Source organism: Vicugna pacos, chromosome 5 (genome assembly GCF_048564905.1).
Source record: "Vicugna pacos chromosome 5, VicPac4, whole genome shotgun sequence".
In the NCBI taxonomy this organism is placed as follows: domain Eukaryota; kingdom Metazoa; phylum Chordata; class Mammalia; order Artiodactyla; family Camelidae; genus Vicugna; species Vicugna pacos.
In genome coordinates, this window is record NC_132991.1 from 88,773,065 (window position 1) to 88,799,747 (window position 26,683).

Below are 26,683 nucleotides of genomic sequence, written 5' to 3' on the forward strand. Positions count from 1 at the left end.
AATTGGATGACAGAGATCATTGTTCGGTGCAAAGCTCCCTATTAATTGTACAAGAAATGAAGGAACGCTGTTAGGTACATGGGAGTAGATCTGGAAAGAACATCTAAATTTACCTGTGGTTTGGAACCCAGCTCCTTCCCCCTCTTATACCCCACCCCCAGGGGATTTGTTCAGTTTGAATGGTATCAATTTTGTTAAAATTTTGTTAGTGTGTGAATATCTGGGTATTTGTACTTGAGTTTAATGTTTGAATGTTTAGTTTATTATTTGAAATGCTTTTTGTAAAAGGATTTTATTACTTAATGGAGTTGGGTAATATTTAAAGTAAAATCAGGGTTTCATCTCTATTGATCTCGAGAAATTCTGCAGGATGTCAAATGTTTATGGTTTTGTAGGTCCCAATTATAACAATCAGGAAAAGACATTAAAACACTAAGATAAATACGCTTACAAAGAAATTTGTGTAAGTAGTGATTCAGGACATTTATTATTTTAGGGGAAGTGAATTATCAATAAATCACTTTCGGGGTAGAATTGTCAAACGTTATGTTAGCTTTATGGCTGAATAGAGCAAATATGAAAATGCTGTTTTGTTTACAACTCAGCATACAATTGTGCAATCGTGCCCAATTCAGCTCAATGAAAGTATAAAGTTGTATAAAAGATTCATATTCAGAAAATACAGATAATACAAAAATGCAGAACTGAGTTTTTAATCATAAGATAGCTTGGCAAGTAGCAACGTGCTTATAAATAGTTTCTATGATGCAATTTGTCCTTTAATCAAGATAACTTTTCTTTAGAGATAATTTTTGTTAAAACAGTCAGTGAAGGAATTTCCATTTGAAATGGTGAGGTAGGAATTGGGCTTTAACGTAATTTTAATGTAATTAAATTAAATGTTTTAACGTACTTTAAATTAAAAACATTCCATAGTGTTAGGGTTACTTTGCCTGGTGATTTTAATAGGGGCATGCGATGGTTACTGGCGAACTTGATGGGATTTTATGTTTTTAGCAGTATCTCATCTACCTATAATCTTGCCTGTGCTTTGAGGTGCTTTGTGGTGTAGTGAATGTAAAAGAGGCCTGGGCCACCGAACAGCTGGGATCAATGTAGAGCTACAAAGCGACTACAGACACTTTCAATGAAGATGTTACACTGTTGACACTTGATACATTTTGAAAGTAATTTTTATCTCTTTTCATTTGAAACTTGTTTACTGCATAGACAATCCCCATCTTTCAGCTGGTTCCAGAAATGACTGGAAATGTATTTGCATGATCCTGGGGGTGGCTAGTAGAGTGTGCTGTGAACATGAAATTGGTATGGCTGGATGCACTGGGGTTGCAGAAGCTGCACTGAAACTATACACATAGATCTTCAGCCTGGAAGAAATCAACTTTCAGATTGATGAATTTGATCTGGGTCCTCTCCAGTACACTTTATGTACCTTCTGTACTGTTCCTCAGACACTGTGGCAATAAAAGTAACATCTTCTGCATCGATCCTGAGATAGCTAGAGATAGTTCAGCTTCTTCTTGGGGGCCCTGCTGGCAAGTGGAGGCCAGGTGCCACGTCCATCAGCTGTATTGTAGTTGCGCCAATGTGGGCATGTGTCATGGCGTGCTGTCACTCAGACCATGCCTGGGCTGGAGTCTTCTTCACCATTCTAGGCCTGAACAATCCTTTCTGGAAGCAGTGGGACTAAGCCACAGTAGCTGACAGCTTCCCTGGCTCTCTTCCACTGTAGCAGAATCTTGGGGAGGCTGGATTCCAGCCGAGGTTGCTGTTTGAGTGATGGCTTGGTACTTCTATTCCATTCCCTGGAAGGGTCTGACCCCTGGACCCTTCTTCTTCCAGGAGGTAAGCCAGTGCTCGCTCTGGCAGAGGTCATTCGTTGCCCTGTAATGGGAGGTCAGGTATGCCTTTATTGCAGCTTGTCTTACCTGGCAAACTCAACTCATTTTCTTCTTCTTCTCCTTTTTTTTCTGGTAGGGAGTGAACTGGGTGGAAGACATCAGGTTAATAGAATTCTGTATCTTCTTGTCTTCTTGGCCAGCCCAGCATGCACCGCCTGGGGTGGATCGGTGGGCTTCCTATGTAAGTGTTATAGGCCACCTCCAGCTGTACCTCCCTCACATGTGTACACATCCATGTTCACTCCCACATACACTCATTCACCTGTATGCCCCACCCACCCACGCATGCACATGCATGCGCGTGCGCACACACACGCACACCCCCCCAGCCAAATGGACAAACCAGCCAAGGCAACCATGGCACATCCCTCAACTTAATAGATGCTCTTTTCCAGCTCTCGCCTCTCAGCCCCCAAGAATGATATTATTCACCAGGAATCAAGACCCAACTCTCTGCCCTAAACCTAGCACGGGAAGGATCTGGCTACCTCTCATAGGTACTTTTGTCAGGACAAATTACAGGGGGCCATAGAGTCCACCACTCTGGTCCACACATATATGGACAGATAGCACAAATAAGTCCCTGTACTGGAGTGTCCTACTGCCACCAAGGGCAAACCCACAAGCTCCTCATCTACTATCTGTAACCCGTGTGGGAAGCCCCACTGCTCCCGGCCCCACCCAACTGGAAACCATTGGTCACAAACTCACTTGGATACTTGGACATGGAGCCTCATCCACTTCCTGGAACCAGCACTCTCCTAGCTAGGTGTTCTCCAACCAGAAGCATAGTTATGGGATATATTCATCTTTTGAAGCTCAGGTCTTCCATCCAGGACAATCGAGAAGAAACTTACTATGGAGAGTTAGCAAATCCTTGACCATATCCAGTAAGGACTGACGTCTTTTTAAAGAAGAAGATGAAAAAAAAAAAAACTTGGGAATTCCAGCTAAAATAGGATGGCCCAGAACCAGGGCTGGGGCCACCAAGACAGAAGATGTCAGCCTGGAAGGGAAACTAGGATGTAACTAGGCTGCATATTCATACAGATCTCATATAAGTACTTTTAGCTAACAAACCCCTGCCTCTACTTTTTCTCGCCAGGGCCTAGACCCTATATGGCAGCCCTACTTAGGGCAGTCAAATTAAGAGACTCACTTCCAATCATTTTCAATTCATGAAGTCAATTTGGAGGAGCCAGTCCATTCATAAAGCTGGAAATTCTGAGGACAAATAGTTTAGAGGTGTGCCTGTGGGCCAAAGGAGAAGGCCTCTGGACATGTTTGGACCAGTCCAGGTATTTGGTGAAACTATGAGGCCTGAGCCGCTCCAGGTGGATTCTGAAGACTCACAGGTGTGGTCCTCCAAGGCCTCCTGATCAGGGAGGAAGCTCTGACCCCTTGTTATTTTCTGCACCCTACCTTTACGACATGGGTGGGCCAGGGTCTCCTCCCCCCAATATGAGGTTGACTTGACCACATTTCTGCAGTCAAGCATCAAATGCATACAACACCACCAGGAAGAATCATTCTCTGGTTACTGTAGGTACGCAAAAACTCACTTTTCCAGTATGAACTTGTTGCTTATCTATTTTATATATATTAGTATCTGCAAATCTCAAACTCCCAATTTATCCCTTCCCACCCCCTTCCCCGACTAGAAAAAAGAAAAAGAAAAAAAACTTCCCTTTTCCATTACCATCTTGTCTATGGACCTCTTCAAAAGAAAAGATATATTCTTTGGACCCCAAAGGGAGCAAAAGCTCCCCCCAAAATCATGTACCTACTCTCTTCTGCCTTCATCCAAGCCTATCCCACCTCAGCCCACCCATGTGCACCTGGCTTGGAAGCCTCCCAACCACATACATGAGGCCACCATGTTGCTAGAAAACTTGGACTCTTGTGCCTGTTTTTCAAAGAATCTAGTTCTGTGAGAAGCCAACTCCCAGGACACAAATAACATTAAAAGAGGCTTCAAGGCTTGGAGAGGGAAGCTCAACAGAAACTGACATCAGTGGGCCTCAAAGGCTAACCACAGCAGCTTGAAACAGCTCTAAGAGCCAGGAAAACTCAGCCCTGGACTTAGCGCGGGCACTTGACTTTCAACGATTGGAGTTTTCAAACAGTTAGCCAAGGCAATCACGCTGCCAAACTCTTGTCATATGAGCCCAAGGAACAGGAACCAGGAGAAGCCACTCTGACTCAAGGAGGATCCTCCATTCTAAACAAATTGTAGCTCAGCCCTCTCAGAACCAGCAGCATGACGGGACACTGGCAACAGGCCAGCATTGCAGTCGGCAGCCCCTGGTCAGGGACCTGCACCATCTGTAGGGACTCCCGGAGTGCAGAGGACAGGGGAGGCTTGCTTCCTCGTGACCCCTCATGCAAGTTCCTTGGGGAAGAGCCAGAACACAAGCATATACTGCTGCCAGGATGTCAACTCAGAACCATCCAAATGTCAGGCCTTCTGGTAGAACATGCTCAAGTCAAGGCAAGTCCCAAGAAGACCCTACAGGCTCCGTTATCCATCTCTGATGCCAGAGGCCTGTGAAAAACTGGGCTCTGTGACGGTTTTGGCCTCTTGAACTGCAGGCGTTATGCATCGTGTCCCCAAGGTAACGCACACGATCTCCTGGACCACAGCCCTACATCCAGCCATTATAGCCCCATTGGTCAATGTTGCATTCTAACCCAGTGACTATGTAGTGGCCTCAGTTTGCAACCCAATTCTGGAAGCACAGGTCAAAGCCTGAAGCGTGCCATTATTCTCTCTTTCTCTCCTGTTTTTGCTAAAATAATAAGTGAGCCAGACCCCAGAGAAGTCCTGCCATTGCGATACACAGGGATGACTTTCAGCCAGAATCCGTTCTGCTTAGTCTGTGCTTAGGCAGTTCTAGTTATTAAATAGTTTTAATGTGACCCCTGACTGCGTATCATACAGTCAGCCTGACCCAGTCCCTCACTCTGCCTCTAATGAGTCTTCTGGCTTTGTCAATTTTTTACGACCCAGAACACACTTTGCATAGTAAGTATCTCAAGCTTCATAAAATGTCTCCTCAGTCCCAGGCACTGGGCGGGGCCTGGGGACAATGCAGAGAACATCCAGAAGCTCTGGGGATCCTCAGGGGCTTCCCCCTGGCTATCATTGGCCCCTGGGACCTCGCCCCAGACATGCTTGCTTCACCAAGGAGAATCAGATATCTGATACACTAAAAATAATAATAATAATAATAAAAACCTACCATGCATATCTAGAGCCCTCAGGCTACAAGAGAGACAATTCCAGAATGGAGACAGCATCTAGGTTCCTCCCCTTCTCAGCAACGTGCCCTTGCTGAAGTTGGGAAGGCTTCTTTCTGATTCCTGTGAAGTAAAAGAGGTGGCGAATCCTGTCATGTGCTCCCAGCAAAGACCCCTACCAGGGCACATTCTACCCAGTGGAGCCTGCCCTGCCTGCCCCTGCTCCTCGCCAAGAAGAGGAATGAGACGGGGTCAGGGTTGGTTAAAGCCTGTACACCTTTTATTTTCTAGCCAGTCTTTTCCTCTGGAGTTTCCCTCTTTGGGGCTTCCCCTCTCCCCAGATTTTAGGACTGCCCTTGGCATTTCTGACTGGCCTTCGCATTGGTCACCGTGACAGCTCCCCAGGGAGACGCGCCTGCTCTGGTCCTACTCAGCCTCAGCCTGCGCTCTGCCCAGCACCCGTCCAGGCTGAGACTTCAGCTGCCTCTTTCCTTAAAAGGGTGTGTTTATCCCCAGCTCAGCTCAGAAGCATCTCAAACTGATTCCTTCCTGTCCCACTCAAGATAGGATGTGGGAGTTCCCTTCCATAACTCCACCACTACCTGAGGTATCCAGGGCCATGCTGTCCTTCTCTGCTCACTCATGTCTTGAGCAGTTGAAGGGGTGGTTGTCCACAGGGTGAAGTCACAGGAGAGCTGAACAGAGCCTCAGGGCATGGATGGTTGCCATTCCAGCTGGATAGTCAGGGGTGGTGTGCTGGCTGCCATCAAAGGGAGGTCCTCACTGGAGCTGTGACAGACACAATTCACTGATAATTAAGGAGATGATTTATTCAGTCTATTGCAATAAGGGGAACATCAATGAGGAACATCTCAAAGAAAAGGGAGGGGTCCTGGGGTGTTCTAGGGTAAACAAGGAAGTCATCTTGGAGTCTCATGGGAGTCAAGAAGGATGGAGATGAGACTTCCGTCGGAAACTCTGAGGGCAGCATGGTCCTTTGAGGTTAGCTGGTTTGTCATTTCCAAAGCACAAAATGGTGGGAGGATTTCTTAACCATCACTGCTGAAGTTGCACAGAGCTCAGATAAAGTTCAACACTGTCAGTCCCACCTTCTGTTCAAGATGAATATTACTTGTCACTGAACAACTCAGAGGCAAGAATAAACTTCCTGAGTGTCATGAAGCAGGGCCTAAGAAATAGTCTCTCTGAAATTCTTGCTGGTGTTTTTCCTTAAAACCTGGTGGCCCATCTGTTGAGAGGTAGGACCAAAGGTCAGATGTCTTATGGTCCTCGAGATCAGATATCTTAAAAGAAGGATGCCTGAAATAGAGAAATAATACTGTAAAAGTTGTATTAAAGAGACATAAATTGAACCTTGAGAATTAAGCAGTCCAGGGAATTCCAGAGGTTAGCAGAAGAAAATCTCATAGCACTACTCCTTGAGTTTCTTGAAGCTAAGATGGTCACACTCTTGATGATGTTGTATAGAGTCTTGGCTACCTCTCATTCAAGGCCATGTGTGACCCAAACATTTGGTTGGACTTCCTCAGTGGCCCAGCAGTGGCTTGTCTGAGGAGAATTCTAGCTTGTGCATGGTCTGCTGTGGAGCTCAGACCTTCAGGGTTGATGCCAAGTCACTGGGCTTCAACTCAGAGAGCTCCTTCAGATTCTGGGGGGATGGGCCAGCTGCAAGGCAATCTGGAGTACCGATAGGGATCCAAGTAGCCAGTTTGTAGTTCTTGGTGACTCTGAGTCAGGCAAGAGGAAGAAAAGTTTGAAAAGTTAGTTTGAAGGATTGTAATCAGATATGGAAGAAAATGGAAAGAACTGAAAAGGATTGACAAAGGATTGACAATTTGGGAAAGGCAGCAGGATCCAGTCTAGTTTAAATGTAGGTACCCAAGCTGGTTTTTTCCATGAGGGGCAGGGGAAAGAGATAAATGAAATCTCATCAGACAAGACCGAGTTTGCACAATCATCGGCTACCTGCAGTATACAAAAAGGAGCAAGAAAACTCAAAAGCAATGAGAGTTTGACTCAGAGTGAGAGTCTGATAACCTGGAAGGGTATGTTATATATTGAAACACAAACTTTCTCATTTTATTTACCTCTCTTTTGAGAAAAATAATCTCAAACATTTTTCTTGATTACAAAATAAGGCTGGTCTCATCCATTTGCCCTATTTACGAAAGTGTAGCAAGAATAGTGACTTTCCATATAGGCCTTCTTAAGTTTGTTTGCCGAAAGCTTTAGTAAATTATCTCAGATTGGACGGTTGAAAGCCTCTTGAGGTTAGGAAACCAAGCCAAGAACTCGCCATCAAATTCACCTGCAGTACTTACAAATTTGAACAAATTCCTCTTTTCTTGAGGATGCCCAAATATCCTAAAGTTCACGGGCTTGCCAGGAAGTGATCTTCCTTATTCACTTGTAAGGCTGGGAATTCTATGAATTGTACCAGGCCTGTTTTCCTAAGAAGGCTTTGTAGCCACAGCCTGCATAAAGTCAATCTCAGTTCCTTCAAAGTGTCAGGTCACATCTGATTAAAGAAGCATCATTCTCAAGTATGATAGTCCAGGCAAAGCCTTGGGTTAATAAACAATGTTTCCAATTACATCCTGTTAACAAGAAAGACAGATTCTTAATGAACCTATGCAAATAGTTATATTGCCATGAAGTTAATAATACTCATAAGAGTTTCTAAATTTTGGAGCCGTCAAGGAGGGAGACTAAGATATTCATATATGGTTTGTTTCTGGTTAGCAAAGCATAGTCTACCGAATTGTTAGCAGTTATAGATGTCTTTAGAGAAAAGAGAATGGGGTTCCTTATTTATCCAGAAAGCAGAACATTAAAATAACATCAGCAATATTCCATACAAAACCCACCATCATCCCTCATCCATTATTTCAGTCTTTGGTAACTAATTCTTGTTCCACTAGATTTTGGTTTAGTATTCCCAGGAACTCATCTAAATTTCAACTAGAATTCTAGACATTCTGAATCAGCCCACTGGAATGGTCTCATAGATATTTAAATAAGGCCATCAGAAGCCTGTACCCCAAAGTGCCTAGCCTCTTCCACAGGGCTTTGAGACAGCCTCTCTTTGTCAAAGACAAGCACCCTAATTGTCTATAGCTGATTACAAGTGCTTTCAGGGAAGCGTCAGAGAAAACCAAAAAGCTATCTGTAGATGACAAAATAAGATTGCTGTGGTTAACCTATTACTGATGATTTTCAAAAGTGAAAGGTCTGCTGGGAGTTCACAGCAAAAATAGTACAACTGACCAGGAAATCTGGTTGTTTCTATGGCATACAAACCAAAATAATAAAGTCAACCCAGAAAATGTTTTAGACAAAATCTCTGTTAGTGTAATGAATAACTCTATTTTCAAGAAGAGTGGTTAATATATCTAATTTATAAAAATGGAGGAACATAATCTTCAGAGAAAAAAATCTTCAGATGTAACATAGAGTAATCCTGACATAATATTCTGTGAATTTACTGAACATATAATACACTGAGAATATATAAAGAATATCAAGTAAAGAGACTCTGTAGATCTGGAATCAGACCTAAACATTTGCATTTGAAAATAACTCCATAGTTATACGACATGAGTTTCCAATTGAAAACTGCCACTCTGGTGGATGCTAGATTTAAATGAAAAATATTGTGACTGAGTTACCATTTTAAGAAACAGCTAAAATTATGACTGAGAACACCTACTGTGGTTGTCTACAGTTGGCCCTGTGTGCACGGGTTCCACAGCTGCAGATTCCACCAACCGTGGATAGAAAATATTCTGGAAAAAAATTCCAGAAAGTTCCCAAAAAGCAAAACTTGATCTTGTAGCACATTGGCAACTATTTACATTGCATTCACAACTACTTATATAACACTTACACTGTAGGCGGCATTACCAGTAATCTAAGGAATATGGGAGGATGTGCATAGTTTATATGCAAATACTTTGCCATTTTGTGTGAGAGACTTGAGCATCCACAGATGTTGGTATCTGTGGGAGATCCTAGAACCCCTTGTGGATATTGAGGGATGACTGTACCGTCAAATATAGCAGCTCCAAGAAACAATGGGGCCAGTGAAAGCCTGGACAATGCTCTAGGAATTTCCCCTTCAGCTTATAGTTCCTGACATCCGAATTTAATCACATTTTATCGTACCGATTTAACCAGGGGCATGCTAAGCAGCATCTCTTCCAATATAACAACTCTTCCTATGCAACTCATCAATAGTAACCATCAAATAAACCCAATGACTTCCTAGCATTTCTCTTTTTACAATGAAAGAACAAATCCTTTGTGTTTTGTCCTTTGGGAAATCTTAAAGACAGTTTTAGGTGCAAAATGTATCATTTAGGATCAATTCGGAGAATGGCAAATAACCAAAAGCTGGCAGGAAATTTGAACACATGAGTAAGATAAGATCATGAGTTCCTGAGAAATAATACTTGGCTACTTACTTATAGTGACAGTGAAGGGTTTTAAAAATAAACATAGGAGGTAACATGACTGTAAAGAATCTTAACTCTCTCCTAAGTAAGAAAACTTTGTTCTCTTAAATGATCCAAGATGTAATAAAGTCAGCACAAACCATGGAAGGTTATTCTGGCAAAACACAGAATCTTTGTTACCTTGCAAACTACACAGAAGGTAAAGAGTAACCTTTTACAACCTCACATTCATTTCTTCTTGCTGCTTGAACAAATTTACACAAATTTAGGAGCTTTAAAACATAGTTCTAGAGATCAGAAGTCCAGAATCAGTCTCATTGGGTTAAAGCTGAGGTATCAGCAGAGCTGGATCTTCCTGGAGGCTTTAGGAAAGCATCCATTTCCTTGCTTTTTCCAGTGTCTGCAAGCCCTTTTCATTCCTGGCTCATGGCCCCTGCCTCCATCTTCAAATCCAGCAGTGAACTATCTACCAAACTCTTTCAGTTTCTTTTTCTTATTCTGACCCTCCTGCTTCCTTCCTATAAGGACACTTGTGATTTCACTGAGCCCACCAGACGTCCAGGATAATCTTCCCATCTCGAGATCCTTAACTTAACCACATCTGCAAAGTTCCTTTTACCATATAAGGTGACATATTCACAGATTGCAGAGATTGAGCCATGGCCATCTTTAGGGGGCCATTAGTCAATCTCTCAAACCTCTCATGAAGGGCAGATCAATAATTTTCTTATTTTAACAGAGAGAAAACCAAATTCTAGTTTTGCATCATTATATTTGATACTAAAGCTTTTTTTGAAAATCATAAATAAATCCATCAAACCTTAGCCAGCTTTGATCATGACAAACAAAATTCCCTTTTCTAGAACCTTCTATAACTTTCTATATCCACTCAGGTTGTGTCCTACACTTTCCTCTTTCTTATTCTGGAACAACCAGCCATTCTACTTCAGAACAAAATTACCCTCCCTTTTCCTTAACAAAACACATCCTACACACCTCAGCTCCCAGGAACCTCCCCCTTATTTCACCAACCACTATCTTCCTGGACCTCTACCCTCTTTGGTCTTTGCTGTTACAAAGAGGGAGCCCTCCTCCTTCTCTTATGCTCCCCTGAAGCCTCCTCCCTCCTTAGGGACCTCCAAGCATCTGTGATTCCCTTCTGTTTCGCGTACCTTCAGCTTCTTGAACTATTCCCTCTCATGAGCTCAAGTCTCTGCTAAATTCCAGACCCTCTCCTGACCAGGCCTTTCTCACTACTTCCCTGTCTTGAAAGTGTGGCCTCTACTCATTATTTCCATTTCCATATCTCCTACTCACACCTTAAATCCACTGCTGTATCGGTGCCTCTCCACCCATCACTCCACTGGTACAGCTCTCCCCAAGGTCACTAAAATTCTCCTGTTACTTGACTCTACTAGAGCACTAGACTGCTGACTATTCCTTCTCTTGTAATGTGCCCATGGGACATAATGTTCTCCTGGTTTTCATCCTATCTTTTGATTTTTTCTAGATGGTGTCCATCCAACAAATTAGCCCTATTATCCAAACAGTTGCCCATGTCAAAAGTCTGGTTTTCACCCTATATTCATTATTCTTCTCTACCATGAATATCCTTCAAATCACCAATGACTGCCTTCTAGACACTTTTTTTCCTACTTATTCACTTTTCTCCATGCCCACTGTCACAGTTCTAGCTCAGGCCCCATCATCTCTTGCCAGAATGAGAAGAGCCTCCTACTAGTCTCACAGTCTGTAATCTGGCCTTCTTCTCATCCACTGTGCATGCAGGATCTGAGCAGTGTTCCTAAATCTAAAGTTCAGATCTGAGCCTGTCACTCAAACATTCATTGGCTGAAAGTTTCAATGCTCACTCCACCCAACTCACCCCCACTGCCTTCCTGTTGAACAGGGATGACACAGCTCTTCCTTATTGGACCTTTCTTATCCTCCAACCTTATCTGGTGCCAAAACCCCTCCTCAAATCCTGCCACTTGTGACAACGTGGATAGACCCCGAGGGTATTCTACTAAGTGAAATGAGTCAGACAGAGAAAGACAAATACTGTACATTTTTGTTTACATATACAGAATCCAAAAAAGCTGAACTCACAGAAATAGAGAGTAGAATGATGGCTGCCAGGGGCTGCAGGTGGGGAAATAGAGATATGTCCATACTATATCCAATGTAAATACAATAGGTTTAATGTAAACATAAAATATACAAGGTACATATAATATATAATGTATATAATGCCCATAGAGAGGTACATATCTAATGTACAGCATGCTGACTATAATTAACAATACTACATTATATACTTGAAAGTTACTAAGAGAATAGATCTTACATGTTATCACCACGCACATACACACAGTCATAATTATGTGAGGGGATGAAGACTTGGAACTAACCTGACTGTGATAATCTGCAATATATACACGTATCTAATCATCATATTGTATACCTTAAACTTACATAAACTTACATATGTACATACGTACATAAACGTACGTCAATAATATCCCAGTAAAGCTGGAGAAAAAAAGAAACAGCAATAAAAAATAAAATTCTCCTCCTCAAGCTCTAAGCTCTATATACTGAACTACTCATATGCACTTTCCCAAATTCTCTGTGCTTTCCTGCTTTGGGTACTATTCACGATTTTCCCTGAACATCTACCCCCATTTTCAACTGGCTAAATCTTGTTCACGTTTCACATTTAACTCTCCTGCAGTTGCTGTTTCCTCGTGTGCCTTTCCTGGATTACAGGCTCGTTGAGAGCAGGGACCATGTGTTATCCCGATGTCTCATTCCCACTGCTTGTGCCCAGTAATTACATGCTCTCAATATGTATTTGTTGAACAAACAAAGTTTCAATGAGATTCAGAGCAGGTTTTGTGGGTATGAGGGCGTGGGAAGGGCGGATGGATGGGAGGAGCAGTTAAATAGGAGAGTTACAGAGTTCAAGCTTCAAAGGTAGAGCCGTGGTGACTGCAGGGACCAGGGTGGGGCTAACCAAGTGCCTGTCGAGTGGGGTGGAAGTGAAGGTCAGAGAATACGAGGCAACCATGACCCAGTATATCAGATGAGTGGCACTGCGTTGCCTGGGAGAAGTCAGGCATGGGGTGGGGTGGGGAGGGAAGCTGTGAGTCAGGCTTCACGGTCCTTTCACGAGTGGTGTGATTAAGGCAGGGAGGTGCCTTTATCCGATGGCCCAGCTTCAGCAGAGGAGAGGAAGGGAAATGAAAGCAGATTTACACGGGACCAACACGGGATCCAGGAGAATGATGACCCTGCTGTCTGTGGACATGGCACGGGAGGGTGAGGGGCCTCTCTTGAGAGGGTTTCCGGATGAAGAGGTGGACGAATTTGCTAGAAAGAGGTTTTGCCTCATATATTATAAATTATAGAATGTATTATATAACATATATGATATATTAAGAGAAAGGGATTTGAGCTGGTGGAAGGATTGGGAAGGTGTCTTCCAGTGTAAATTCAAGTGGTCAGATGAAGGGGGCTTCTTCCAAAGGGGGCTTTGGCATGAGAATTTGTCACAAACCCCTCCTCCAGAAATTTCTGCCATCTTGCTGCTACAATTCTCAGCTGCAGTGGACTTATCCCAGTTAAGAGATTAATCTGGAATCCCACTCTGACCCTTAAAGCAAAGGAATCAAAACCTGGCATACAGGATTATCCACCCCCATGCATTCTTTTATTTTGTGGGAAGCGGGGTCTTGACTTGTTTTGGGGGGATATCAGTGCAATAAAGGCTGCCCTTTGGGGGACTACAACTAAAAAGAACTCTCCTCTTTAACAAAAAAATAAAGCTGTGGGGGTAAAGTTCTTATTGAACAAAGTTTCAAAATTAGATAAAACAAGAGGGCCGGGCACCTCCCTTCCAGGGTTGCTAGAGAGAAGCAGAGACAGCTCCAGGAACCGCCTGCTCAGGCCTTTCCACCAGCTGATTCCTCTCTCAGCTAGACAGCTGTGGTTTTTCTAATATGTTTGAGATCAACTGTCCTTGGTTGGAATGAACTTAACTTTTAACATGTGATTATTTTACTTATATTTCACACTTTTTATTTACGTTTTTTCATGTATATATTCACGAGCAAGATTAGTCTTTGTGTGTGTGTGTGTGTGTGTGTGTGTGTGTGTGTGTGTTGCATTTATTGAGGTCTTGGAATCAAGGCTATAACCAGAATAAGAACAATCAGCACCCTTCTCCATCCTACCCCCACCTTGTTAGACATGCAGGGCACCACCCTAGACCCATGGACTCAATATCTGCAGTTCAATAAGACGTTCCATTAATGTATATGGACATTACAGTTTGAGAAGCTGCCCCAGGTGTTGTCATTTACTAGAAACTGCTTCCTCTATAATTTCAGGGTGAGCAATCTGGCTCTCTGACTGGCATCTCCTCCTTTCCAGCTCACTCTGATTACAACACCCATCCGTCCATAGATCCTACTACCACTTTCACAGGGTGTCTCCCCTCCCACTGCTCTTCAACCCCCTGCCATTTTCTCCTCCCTCCTATCCAGCTTGGAGGCAACAGTGGGCCATTACTATAACTACTTCCTTGTATATGTGTGTGTGTGTGTGCGTCTTTGTGTATGTGTGTGTGTGTGTATATATATATACACACACACACACATACACACCCTCCCCTTTCTTTCCCTGTTTTCTCTCTATGGAGTTATCTAACAAAAATAACCCTAGCTGAATCCTAGTCCCCACCAACCTGTGCCTGCACCATCCTAGCAAAATGTGGTCTCTGAGAAACAGACTGGTCCTGCTGACTGGCCCTTCTTTACACCTTCTCCTATCCCCTCAAACTTCCAAAAGCTCCTCCCTCTTCATGCTCTGAGCTGATGACCTTGTTTCCTATTTCTCTGAGAAAACAGAAGCGCTCAAAGGGAATGTCCACATGTTCTGGCACCTCATCTACCACGCTCCCTGCCTCTGTGTCCACTGGACTGCCCACCCGCAGTTACTGTGAGTGAACGTGACCTTGCTGGTCCCCAAGACCAGACCCCTGACAGCACGCTGCAACCTCCTCTTCTTGCTCACTCAAGGACAGCTCTCCAGGAAAAGCTGCTCCATCCCAATCATCAAAAGTCCCCTCACTCCTGAATCATTCGCATTAGCAGGTAAGTTGGCTCTAACAGCTCCCATCCTCAAAACAAAACGAATGATATAAAACAAAAAATCTGTTTCGATTTCACATTCTCTTCTGGCCACCACCTCATTTCTCTGCCCCTCTTTAGAACAAATCTTCATGAAAATGTTGTCTACACTCATGGTCTCTCGTTCTAGAGTCCCATTCTTTCTAGAGATCCTTCTAGGTCTCATACTTTCTAGAGACCACTCCAGTCAGGCTTCCCCACCCATCTCTGCAGAAACAGATCTTACCAAGGCCACTAAATACCTCTGTGGTGCTGACACCAATGACCAATCACCAGTACTAACCTTACTTAAACTATTAGCCACATTTGGAGGCATGGATCCTTCCTCCATCCCTGATCTTCCAGCATACGAAGCTTTCCTGGGTCTCCTCCTGCCACCTTGGCTCTTCTCGGGATCCTTTGCTGGTTCCTTGTCATCCCCTTGACCTCTCATTGTTGAGGCCTTTGCTCATCCTTGGCCTTACCTTTTATTAACACTCTCTCCCTAAATGATCTCATTGAGTCCTGAGATTTTACTTACTCTGTGAACTCCTCAGATTCTATCTCCAGCCCAGCTCTGCCCCGAAACCTCAGACTTCCACATTAAGCTTCCTACTCAGGCATCAAAAAGGCACCTCAAACTCAATACGCCCCCCAAGTGCATTTCCAAGTTCCTCCCTTCATATCTGTTTCTGTTCGGCTTCCCCATTTCACCAAACTGTATCTTCCAGGTGCTCGAGAAAACAAAACAGAAACAAACAAACAAACAACCTGAGAAATCAATAAAATCCTGCCAGCTCTACCTTCTAAATGTGCCCAGAACCTGACCACTTCTTTCTTTAGTCTTCCACTGGGCTGAGCCTGTCTCTGTCACTGGATTATTTCAAAAGCCTTCTAACTGGTTTCCTGGCTGAAACCATCAGGCCCTTTAGGCTGGTCTTCACACCACAAACTGAGAGTAATTCTTCTGAAACGTCAGACCATGTCTTCTCTCTGCTCAAAACCCTCCTAACCCTGTTTCATTCAGGGCAAAAACCATCGTCTCCACCTAGGTCTGTTTAGCCTTCAGTCTCGCCCCATCTCTGCCTTCTGCCCTCCATGGCATCCCACCTCAGGGCCTTCGTCCTTGCTGTTCCCTCTGCCTTTCCATACACATAGCTCAAGGTACTTTAGGCTCTTTCTTGGAGTCGCTGACCCCCTGCAGAAGTACTATGAATACCAATGCCCTGCACTCTCTCCCTCCTTAGCCAGTGTGGTTTTCCTCAACAGCACCGAAAACCATCTAATGTCACATATATGTTGGTTTGTTGGTCTCAGGAGTAGGGGCTGTTTTGTTCATTGCCCCACCACCCAGAGTAGCACGTGGCACCCAGTAGATGCTCAAAAATATCTGTTCAATTACAAATTAAAAACAAAGCAACAGGAAGAAACTAAAATAGGCATGTATGGCATTTTTCTGTACCAGAGTCTGTTTGTCAGAGTCTTGCAACGCATTATCTCCTTCATCATCGTAAGCCTGTGGTACTGTATTACTGTGTGTGAAAGAACGCAGGAATAGGGAAATAGCCCATGGAGGCTAAATGGTGGAGTTGAGGTTCAGATCGAGGCTGTTGAATCCTATTAACATGGATCATTCGATCACCTTCTAGGCTCTCTCTCAGAGGATGCCAAAATGAGTTACCCATCCCTGGAAAGTATGAAGGGATGAATCTACACAAGTCGGGCCCCGGCCTTGAGCAGAAATAAAGCTTTGTTAAGAATTCAGGAAGTGGTGGTAGAAAGTGGACGGAGGATTCCTCCAGGAAGAGTGCTTAGACAGACGACAAATGGCTGAGCACCTACTTTTAAGTGGCAGGTTGAAAAGAGAGGAACTCTCTTCCTCTGCTTCCGCTTTTCTCTGCGCCCGCTCGCGCTTCGGCCTCGGCGCGGACTCCTACGGCCTGAGTCCGCCCGGCCGCCCGGGGGCGCCCGAGGCCGTAGGGGGCGTTGCGGCGCCGCCCGACATCGCGCCCTCGGCGGCTGCGCAGTGCGCACGTCAAAGCCGGGCTCGGGCTGGGAGCGGGGAGCGGCGCGGCCTGGGAGAGACTGAATCTGCGGGAGCCGGGCGAAGGCGAAGGCGTTGCCGGGCCCCGCAACAGAGCCGCAGCCACAGCCCGAACGAGCTAGCGCGCGCAGCAGTGCGGCGGCCGCCGCGGGAGCCCCTGGGCCGCCGTCCGCCCGCGCAGCCGCCGCCGCCGCCGTCGCGGGATCCTGTCGCCGGGAGCAGGAGCGGGCGGAAGACAACGGAGGGGCCGAGCGCCGGAGCCGCGCCGCGGGGACCGAGCGAGCAGCCCGAGGCGGCGGCGGCCGAGGACGGGGACGGCGACGACGCGGAGGCGGAGAGGGAGCCGCCCGGCCCAGCCCCGTGAGTGACCCCCGGCCCGACCCTGCTCGCGGCGCGGACGCCAGCCCGGCTTCCGCCTGCTCTGCCCCGGCCCATCACCGGCCCCGGGGCTGCCTCCATTTTCTCAGGTGGCGGCGGCCGCCCCGGCCCGCTCTGGCCCAGGAGTCGGGGGAGCGGCCCGGCCTGCCCTCTCCGCTCGGCCCGGGTCCCTCGCGGAGCCTTCCCCCCTCATCTTCGCCGGCGCGGCGCCGGGGGCCTGCGGCCGGAGCTCCGGGGGCCCCGCGCTGTCCTGCCAGCTTCCGTGGTTCTCTGGCGGGGTTGGCGGCGTGGGGATGTTCGCGGCCGCGGCAGGGAAGTGCGGGCCCGGCCAACTGTCACTCCCACCGCACAAGGGCTCCGGGCACCTGGCTCCTGGCCCTTGGTAAACTTCCTGTTATCGGGAGGCAGAGAGCATCTCTGTGATCTTCATTTCGGGAAAATGCCTAACTGATTTCTGGTTAGGAATTGTGCGGCCGGAGCGTTCCCGAGTTCGGTTGAACCAGCCTGCACGCTCACTGTGTGCAGGCGCCCTGGTCTGTCCGCGCCGGAGGGATTCAAAGGTGAACCCGGGCCCGCGGTCCCCTCCCCCGAGGAGCTTACGCTCTGGTGTGGGAGATAAGACGAGTACACAAATAACCACGCTACAAGGAAGGAGGTGATAAGTCCTGTGAAAGAACTGCAAAATGCTAGAAAGGTACCCAGGGAAGACCGGACCGATCGATCACTTCCGCCTAGCAGGAATCTGGAAGGCTTCTTGGGCGAGGCGGTGCAAAGCGGGGTCTTGAAGGCCCGATGGGATTTGGGAGAGAGGAGAGCTGCAGAAGAGAACGGTATGTGGAGGGGCAGTAAAGCTAGAGGACAAAGGTAAAAAGGCATAGTCTGGAAATAGTACATAATGCAGTTTGTTGCGTAGGACCGTGGTGGGGAGTGGGGCTAGGCCAAAGAGTTGTTTGGGGGCCAGATCCTTGAATGCTGTGGAGGAGCTGTGGAGTGGCATTCTAAGGGAAACTTAGAGCTCATTTCTCAGTGACTCATGGGCCCGGAAATGTAAGCTAGGGGATATTAAAGGCGCTCTTGTGAAAAAAGAGAGAGGAGGCCCAATGAAGAGTTGACATTCTGCGCCTTGAGTATAATGCAGTTTGAGATCGATTTTGACAGCTTCCCGGATATTCAAATAAATCCACGTCCAGGCTAAGCAAAATATTTCTTGCAGAAAGCTTCATTAGATGTCCGGCTCTTAAGAAGTAATGGAAACATGTGTATAAAATAAACTCATCTGCACATAAGGTGTTTCTGTTTCTGCAGTTCCCAAAAATGCATCAAAACTTCTTGCATTGTGTAATAGGTATCTACATTTTGAAATTACTGAGCTGAACATAACTTACTTTGAAATGACTTTTTTTTTTAAAAGGTGTTTAATATACTGTTTATCATTGTGGTGTAGCTGGCAAGTTTTGAGGGGTAGTTGTATGAGCATAAAGTTGAAATAGACAAAGAATCAAGCGGTATTATCCCCAGCATCATTGCAGGTGGGAAATCAAGGTGAAGGCTTGTCCACAATCACACATTGTGCAGTTGAGCTAGAATTTGAACCCAGATATACCTCACTTCAAAATCTGTGCTCTCTGAAACAAAATATGACTCTCTCATATGAAATAGTTTTATTTCCTCTGTAGGGTCTTGGTTTCTTGCCAACTTTTTTTGATTTAGTGCTTTAGAATGAAGGTTTGTAGATAGAGCCTAATGAGGTTATTAATAAGTTTCCAGGCAGTAACCACAGTTTATAATACAAAATGAGATGTGTTATTCTAAATGCTCTAGTTGTGTAGAGTTATAATCTGATTACTGGTTTATAGTTTTTATTAGGCCAGTAGGTAGTATTTATTTTTCATGTTAGTCTTGTAGAGTAGATGGGAAGCCTTGTGTTGTAGTGGGCAATGCAGAAGCCTGGGAAGTGAAAGATCTGAGCTGGGTCTTGACTCGTTAGCTAGTCATGTCACTCTGGGCAAGTCATCGCACCTCTCTAGGCTTCAGGCATCCCATTATTATAATAAGGGAACCGGCGGAAAAATCCCTTCAGTCTCTTTTGCTCTATTTTCAGGGATCCTGTGTATAGACTTTCTGGAGGCTATTTTTCCTCTACTGAGTACCTTTCCTCTTTGCCTGTGGTCTTGAAGTAGTTTCTTTACGTGAGCTCTATGGCATGTAACCATGCTTCAACATTTTTTTCTCCTGGTTGGTCAGGTGCCTCATGTTATTTCACAATACAGTAGTTCACTGCTTCAGGCAGTCTTAGATTAAAATATATATTTTTTCAATTTTTTTACTTTTGTACTTATGAATAAATGGCTAAGAAGTAAATGTTATGTGGTTGTAAAGTACAAGTTTAGTAAGTTAATGATTAACAAATCCTCAAGCCTCACGTCCAGTTTCATTGTCAACTTTTAAGTACTATATGTTGTGAAGTTCTGTGAGCTAGCTGTTTGTTGTAGGGAAAGGAAAAATATTAACTAAAGGCAAAGGGAGTGGAAAAGAAGGGACTAAAAATATAGAAACAAATTTGAACATGTGAAGAACATGCTTAAGATAGTATTCTTTGGCTATAATTGGTACTAATCCTCTGCCTACAAAAGGGTGGTATGCTGTCTTAGATCATAGGATTGTTTCCAGCCCAGGGTTCTGTCACTGATAAGAGATGAGAGCGAAATTCACCACCCTTGGGTATTTATAACTCCTCAAATATCTATTTTGAATTAATTTGTTCCACAGCATTTTTTATTGCCCATTTCCTGGGTCTTGTTTTACATGCCAGTCTCAGAGGTTTCCTAGTCCAGGTGAACAACCCTTCCCCTCCTTGATGGCATGTTATCAGCTTACTCTGGATTCTCCAGCAGGGAGGCAGAAACTCAGGTCCCCGAAAAGATCCTTGCAGATTGTTTGGCTGTCTATTTGCGATATGGCTTTATTCTCTGTTCTGCCTTTGTGTGTTACAAGTTTTTCCTGTGTATGTGAGATTTTGTCTCAGTAGATTTCCTATGTAAATTTTGTACGGTAGATTGTCATTTATTTGAATTGCAGATTTTTTAAACCTTTTTTCATATCTCTTTTCTCAACCCTTTCCCCCATCTCGTGTTTTTAGAGAATAATACATTGTTGCGGTAAATATATATTAAATGATTCAGCCATGTAATATTCTGATGAAACTAGTCAGCAGAGATGAAATATTTAACCAAAATACAATTTTCTGTGTATTTTCTGTATTTCTGCTCTATTTGTGCTTATTTGAATTAGGTTTTAAGCTGTAAAGCTGAAGCTTATTAGGATTTCCCTTTTCCTGATAAGTTCACATAAAATAGTATTTCCTAAGTTGTGTTTTGCAGAATCTAGTCTTGTGAGAGGTTAGTACTTGGTGGGAGAGGTTCCAGAATGAAATTTTAAGTGTAGAAGAGCACTGGATTAAAAATAGTTAATCAGTTTTTATTTTTTGATAGTGGTTGTGTTTATTTTTTTTCTTCTGAGCTTTTCAGAGTTTTTAATAATATGCATTGTGACTGTCTAGGGGGGAAATATAAATATTTCTCAATTTGTTAAGTATATTTGGTCACAAGAACACCCCCTTTCCCCAGGAAATACTCGCAGATATCTTGAAGGAGGATTCTATTGGAACATAATTTGAGAAACCGTCTTATTTTCATACTAATTAGTATGGAATTCAAAGTATTTAGTTTTTAATTGGGATGATTACTTACAGCAGATTTGGAATCCAATTAAGGTTGAAATAATTTAGTTTTGTTAGGTAAAATAATGAACACTTTAGGTGAGTAACTTTTCAAGACCTCCGCTCCTCCTTTTAAACTTCAGCCCACAGTGAGAAATTACATTTTTGATTAGTGACTCAGGACATATATAAACACATTGTCAGAACTGAAAAAGAAGTTTCGTGAAACAATACTTAGGCCTTTCTATGTACAATATATGCAATCTGATACTTTTTATTTTGTTCTATTGGGGGATGAACAGAGTCTGTTGGTTCCTTTTTTTTTTAGTTGAAATATAGTCACTTACAGTGTAAATCTTTGGTGTCTGTTCTATTTTTTGATGTATGTTATTAGTTACTAAAGTAATTCACCATTCAATTTGAGAAACACTGTGAGGTTACATGAATTTATAAACTCTTAGGATGTTAGAATGAGAAGGTATTGTCAAGACTGTTTTATGAGTGAGAAAACTAAAGCTCAGCCTGGAAGAGGAAGGGCTCTAGCCTGAGAATTCCTGGACTTAGATTCTAGCTGTGTTTTCTTGAGCAGGGTGGTTAGTGCACATTCTGCCTCGGCTTTCTCATCTGTAAAATAGCGGGAGTAAAGCCTACGCATGAAATGGTTGTGGTGATTTGAAGATACAGTAAGAAATGCTTTGCATAATGTGTCTGAAATGCTCTAAGTGTTCAATACCTTTTAGCTTTTACGATAACCGAAGTTCTAAAACTCCTTCTACTGTACCATACTCACTTTCAAAAATATTTTAAGACTTTGAAAATGTGAAAGTGGCCTTCAAGTGAACCTAGACTCTTTTTGATCTGTACTTGGATATATCATTTATTGTGATATTAGCCCTTTGGAATATTAAGCTTTAAAATATCCAAAAGGACCCGCTTAAAGTTGATTTGCCTCATAGCTGTAAATTGCTTTATGCTATACTGTTGTATTTTTTAAACTATTTTTAACAAGATCTTAAACTTAGAATAATCTTTCCTTATAGCATGTAATTAAATATAAATAAATACATGACCTATATTAGTGATTAATTTAGCATTCTTATAGTTACAATTCCCTAAAAGAACAAGGTAATCAATTTAACATTCTTAATAGTTTTGGTTCACTAAAAGAACAAGGTAAAAATTGTTATTTACTGTTTTATCTGCAGTTTTTAAAATTCCCCATCCTCGGTATTGCTGTTGGGGGTTTAATTTTGTTCCCTGACCTAAGAAAAGGAGTATTTAGAAGGTGTTATCAATGGTGGGGGCCAGTCCAGTTCGTGGAGGATTCTCCGTTGTCCTGAACTATGCTGGCTACCTTAGACATTTCTGTTACCTACTGAGGCGTTTACATTGCCTGTCACTGATTAAATGTTTCTCTTTTTGTTTCTTTCATTGCCCCTTTGTCCTCAGTATGGCCTTAAGTTGCTGAAATGAGAAGTTGTAGTCAGCATCACTGAGGCCTACCAATTCAGTATTAAAGTAACATAAAGATTCTGTACTTGTAAAAGGAATGAGGAATGAGGTAAAAAGGATAAATAATTGCTAACATGGCCCATGTTACCTTCTGGTATAAAGTTTAAGACCTCTCTATATATTTACCTCATTTAATCCTATAGTAACCCTATTTTCAGGTGAGTAAACAGGGAAAAAGAAGCTAAGTAATTGGTCTGAAGTCACACCTAAAAAGGGACCCCAGATTTGAAACCCTGGTCCCAGAGGGTATGCTTGAACCCCACCATACTCTGTTGCCTCCACCACAAGGTATTGAAATGTAGAATCATCTTGCAATATAGGTAATTTCTGTTACAGAAACTGATGAGATCAAGTATTTTTGGTCAGGACGTGTGATAACCTAGCACACTGAGAGAACTTTCACATTACTGCGGAGCTGGCAGTGGTCTTTGAAGCGCTGTGGAGAGAGGGAGCTAGCTGTGCAGGAAGCTTAGTGAAGCTAATGTACTGTTTTTCCAAAAAAGGAAAAAAGGTAGAATCCATGAACCATAGACACTGAACTTGATGTTGATTGCTGGACAGATTCCAAAAAGGAGTGAGTCTTTAGCAAAGTGTTGATTTCTAGAAGCTACCGTCTGTTTATTAGCTGTTTCTTTTCCTAACAGGATTTCGTTAAGTGTCTTGGATAAAGATGTAGGTGAGACATGGATCTGTACAGATTCATCATTTCATTCATATTTGAGATTATTAGTAATTTAAGTTGGAATATTTTCTAGGGCTTAATAGAACTTCGTAGATGACTTAGAAGTCATTTGATGTCTTTACAAATTCATTTTACTTATGTTCATTGTATTAGAATATAGCTTTACAGTACCCTTTTCCTCAGCTGGCAGATTAGTTGCATGTACAGTGGCCGGCATCCCTGTGCCTTGTCTTCTCGAGTAGGCGAGAAGAAACTGGTACCATCTTCCTGTACATGCACACCGCAAAGTAAATACTTCCTAGTTTTATATTGTTCTTTAAGATTGGTCATAACCCATTTGTTTACTCAAGAGCTAGTCTTGCTCTGATTCCTGAAGACTGCGTAGTGAGTGCCTGGAAGTAAGTTGATGGGAAGAGGGCTAGACAGTCGGAGAGAGCTCCTTCCTCACAAAAGCTAAAAACTTATGGTGGAGGGCAGAGGGGTGGTGAAGGTGAAGAATGTTAGCTTTTTCTTTATCTTGTGAAAGCTCCCCCACTTTTAAAATTAAATGTAGTGAGGGATGAGCGTGCTTAGCATAGGATGTCATAGGTGTTTGGAAAGGGCACAACTATTTTTTACAGAGGCTTTTGTTGTTAAGAAGAGGAAGGAATAAGAAAGGAGGAGGAGGAACAAGACATAGCAGTACATCCAGAAGAAAGTGACCAGAGAGAGAGAGGCTGGATCTAAATTTGTATGTCATGTGCAGCTTTGAGAAAGCTAATCATGAAAGTGGAACTGGTTGCTTTTAGGAATTGTCTCAAGGGGTAGAGCACTTGAATGGATTGTTAATCATGGAATATATTTAATGTATATTAAAGGCCATGGCCTCCTAACCAAAAGAAAAGAGAGGAAGGAGCTTCAGACCTTGATAGTATAGAAATTAAAAGTTCTTTTTAAAACTTTGAAAAACTTATCAATAAACTGTCTCATTTATTCTAGATCCTAGAAAAATACCAGAAGATATAAAAATCATATTTTAAAACCAGCACAAACGCTCAGAAGCATAATAAAATATAAGAAAGACAACTTGATAAGATATTCCGAAAGAAGAAAACTATGCTTTAGTTTCACTTATAGAAATAGCCCTGAAAATTCTCAGTAAAACACCAGCAAATTTAATTAAATAGGAAATTCTCTTAATTAAAGAGGACAAATGACATGTAACGCTTGGTATTTACTGTGTGCCAGGCATTGTTCTAATACATTATCTCAGTTAACATCCTCAGAACAACCCAAAGAAAGAGGTGGTTATTATTATCCTCATTTTATGGGTGAAGAAATTTAGGCCAAGAGATTAAATAATCTGCCGAAGGATAAATTGCCAGTAAGTCACAGAATCTAGTTTTGAACCCTTGGGTTCTGGCACTAGCATACATTGAACATGCTGTATCATACCAGTATGTGCCAAGATTAAAATGTTAATTCAACAGATCTTCCTGATTATGAACTCTTTAAAAGCTGGTAGGAGGTTTTGAAAAATCTGTCTTAAACCAACAGCAAACCACCTACTAGTGGGAGAACACTGGTGGAATTCCTCTTGAAATCCAAACATGAAACAAGCATGCCCAGCACCTCTGATGTTTGATATCATCCTGGCTGATGCAAAAATACATCAAATAAAAGGTATAACTGTTTGAAAAATGGTGGAAAATAGCAATATTTGCAGATGTCACAATCTTAAACCTAGGAAAACCAGTAGAATCGATTGAAAACTAAAAACGAGAGTTCAGTAAGATAACTATACCACATAAAGATATTTAAAAGTTGGTAACATTTTTCTTGCTGGCAATATCCAGTTATAAAAAAAAACTGGGAGAAAAATCTCACAGCAACAAAAATTGAAATTCTTCAGTTGGGAGGATTGATATGAAATGTTTGGGATCTCTGTGAAGAAAACTAATATAAACTTAATTGAGTGAAAAAAGACTCAAGCATGGAGAGTTAACCTTGTTCTTGAATGTGAATACTGAATGTTACGAAGAAAGAAAATGTCCCAGGTTAAATTAGTGTACTGTTAGCCAGAGAGTACTGTCAGACTTTTAGAAAGGCAACTCAGGGAGTTTAGTGAAACGTATGTATGCATCTGCTACATAAGTGAAATCACACATCGATGGGGAAGGAGGAAAGATTATTTAGCTTTAAAGAAGATTTTTAGATAATTGGTTATCTGTTCTTTGGGAAAATCGGTTTTGATAATTAAGCTACCCTTTGTGAAAATAAATCTGTTGGGAGGATGAGTTAAAAAATATTAATTAGAAGAACATATAATTGTATGAATATTTGTCAGACCTTTGGATGAGGAGCAGGTTTATTTCCACTGCTGTCAAGCAATTGAAAGGAAAAAAACACTTAAGATAAATATGTGAAAAAATTTTTGCATGATAATAGAAGGTGAATACTTACCTCCAGTACAGTAAAAACTCATACACATTGGTAACTGCCATTTATTAGTAAGCTCCCCCTATTTTTTAAATGCTATCCTGGGCATTTTATTCATGTTAACAATTTAATAGTTATCCTGTCATTTTATAAATAATCGAGACTCAGAAGATAAATGTTTTGACCAAAGGTTTTTGTGTATACTTCTAAATGGCAGAACTCAGATTTGAACTTGGGTCTGATAAGATCTTAACGCTCTTAACCCTTACCAGAAGTTGTTTTTCAAACAAGTTGTAAGGCTAAAAACGCTGTATAAATGAATAGTCAATTCAGATAGTGACTAAATAAATGCAAATAAACAATGAGAGAGAGGCTGTTAAGTAGAGATTTTAAAAATCGATAATGCTTCTGCTAGTAAGGATGCATGGAGACTTGAGATAAGGCAATGTCATATACAGCCCAGCCCTCTGTATCCGCAGGCAGGGTTGGGGTGGGGTTGGTTCCAGGACCCCCATGGATACCAAAATATGCAGATGATTAATTCTCTTATGTATCAAATGACATAGAATTTGCATATAACCTTTTTACATCCTCCTGCATATTTTAAATAATCTCTAGATTACTTTTAATACCTAATACAATGTTATGTAAATGTCGTAAGTACAGTGTACAGTTGACCCTTGAACAACATGGGTGTTAGAGGTGCCAGCCCCCTGTGCAGTGGAACTTTACCGTCCGCTCTCTGCATCCATCGATTCAACCAGCCTCCGATCTTGTAGTACTATGGTACTGATTTTGTGGGGAAAAAATCCATGTACGTGGACCCCTGAAGTTCAAACCTGTGTTCAAAGATCAACTGTACCTACTATGTAAATAATTGCCAGCACATGGCAAATTCAAGTCTTACTTTTTGGAATTTTTCTTTTCTGAATATTTTTCATCCATGGTTGGTGGAACCCCTGGATATGGAGGGCTGACTATATTGCTCATTTGGCCTTTCAGGGAAATTGTATGGTTCAGTGTATATCTAGATTCTTGAAATGTTCATTTCATGTAAGTCAGAAAAAAAATAACATATTCATTTTTCATTCTTACTATAAGTGATCTCCAGTGTCTCAGAAAC

The 26,683-nt window shown here is 42.7% G+C and overlaps 1 protein-coding gene and 1 long non-coding RNA gene across 3 annotated transcripts in view; one reads left to right on the forward strand and one right to left on the reverse strand.

Moving 5' to 3' along the window:
* Positions 1-895: 895 nt before the first annotated feature.
* Positions 896-7,648, reverse strand: LOC116280538 (uncharacterized). Its single transcript, XR_012073208.1, has 5 exons — positions 7,505-7,648; positions 5,765-6,910; positions 5,165-5,285; positions 2,634-2,826; positions 896-1,905 (listed from the first exon to the last, which is right to left on the reverse strand). It is a non-coding gene; the product is annotated as an uncharacterized lncRNA (long non-coding RNA).
* A 9,183-nt stretch (positions 7,649-16,831) lies between these two features.
* The window catches only part of CAB39 (calcium binding protein 39), an 81,116-nt gene continuing 71,264 nt past the window's right edge, over positions 16,832-26,683 (forward strand). The window contains exon 1 of one of the 2 annotated variants that reach the window (XM_072961833.1): positions 16,832-17,212. The gene's annotated coding sequence lies outside the window, so the exon portion shown is untranslated. Of the gene's footprint in view, positions 17,213-17,239; positions 18,061-26,683 lie in introns of those variants that run through there. The other variant, XM_072961834.1, reaches the window with a different exon arrangement.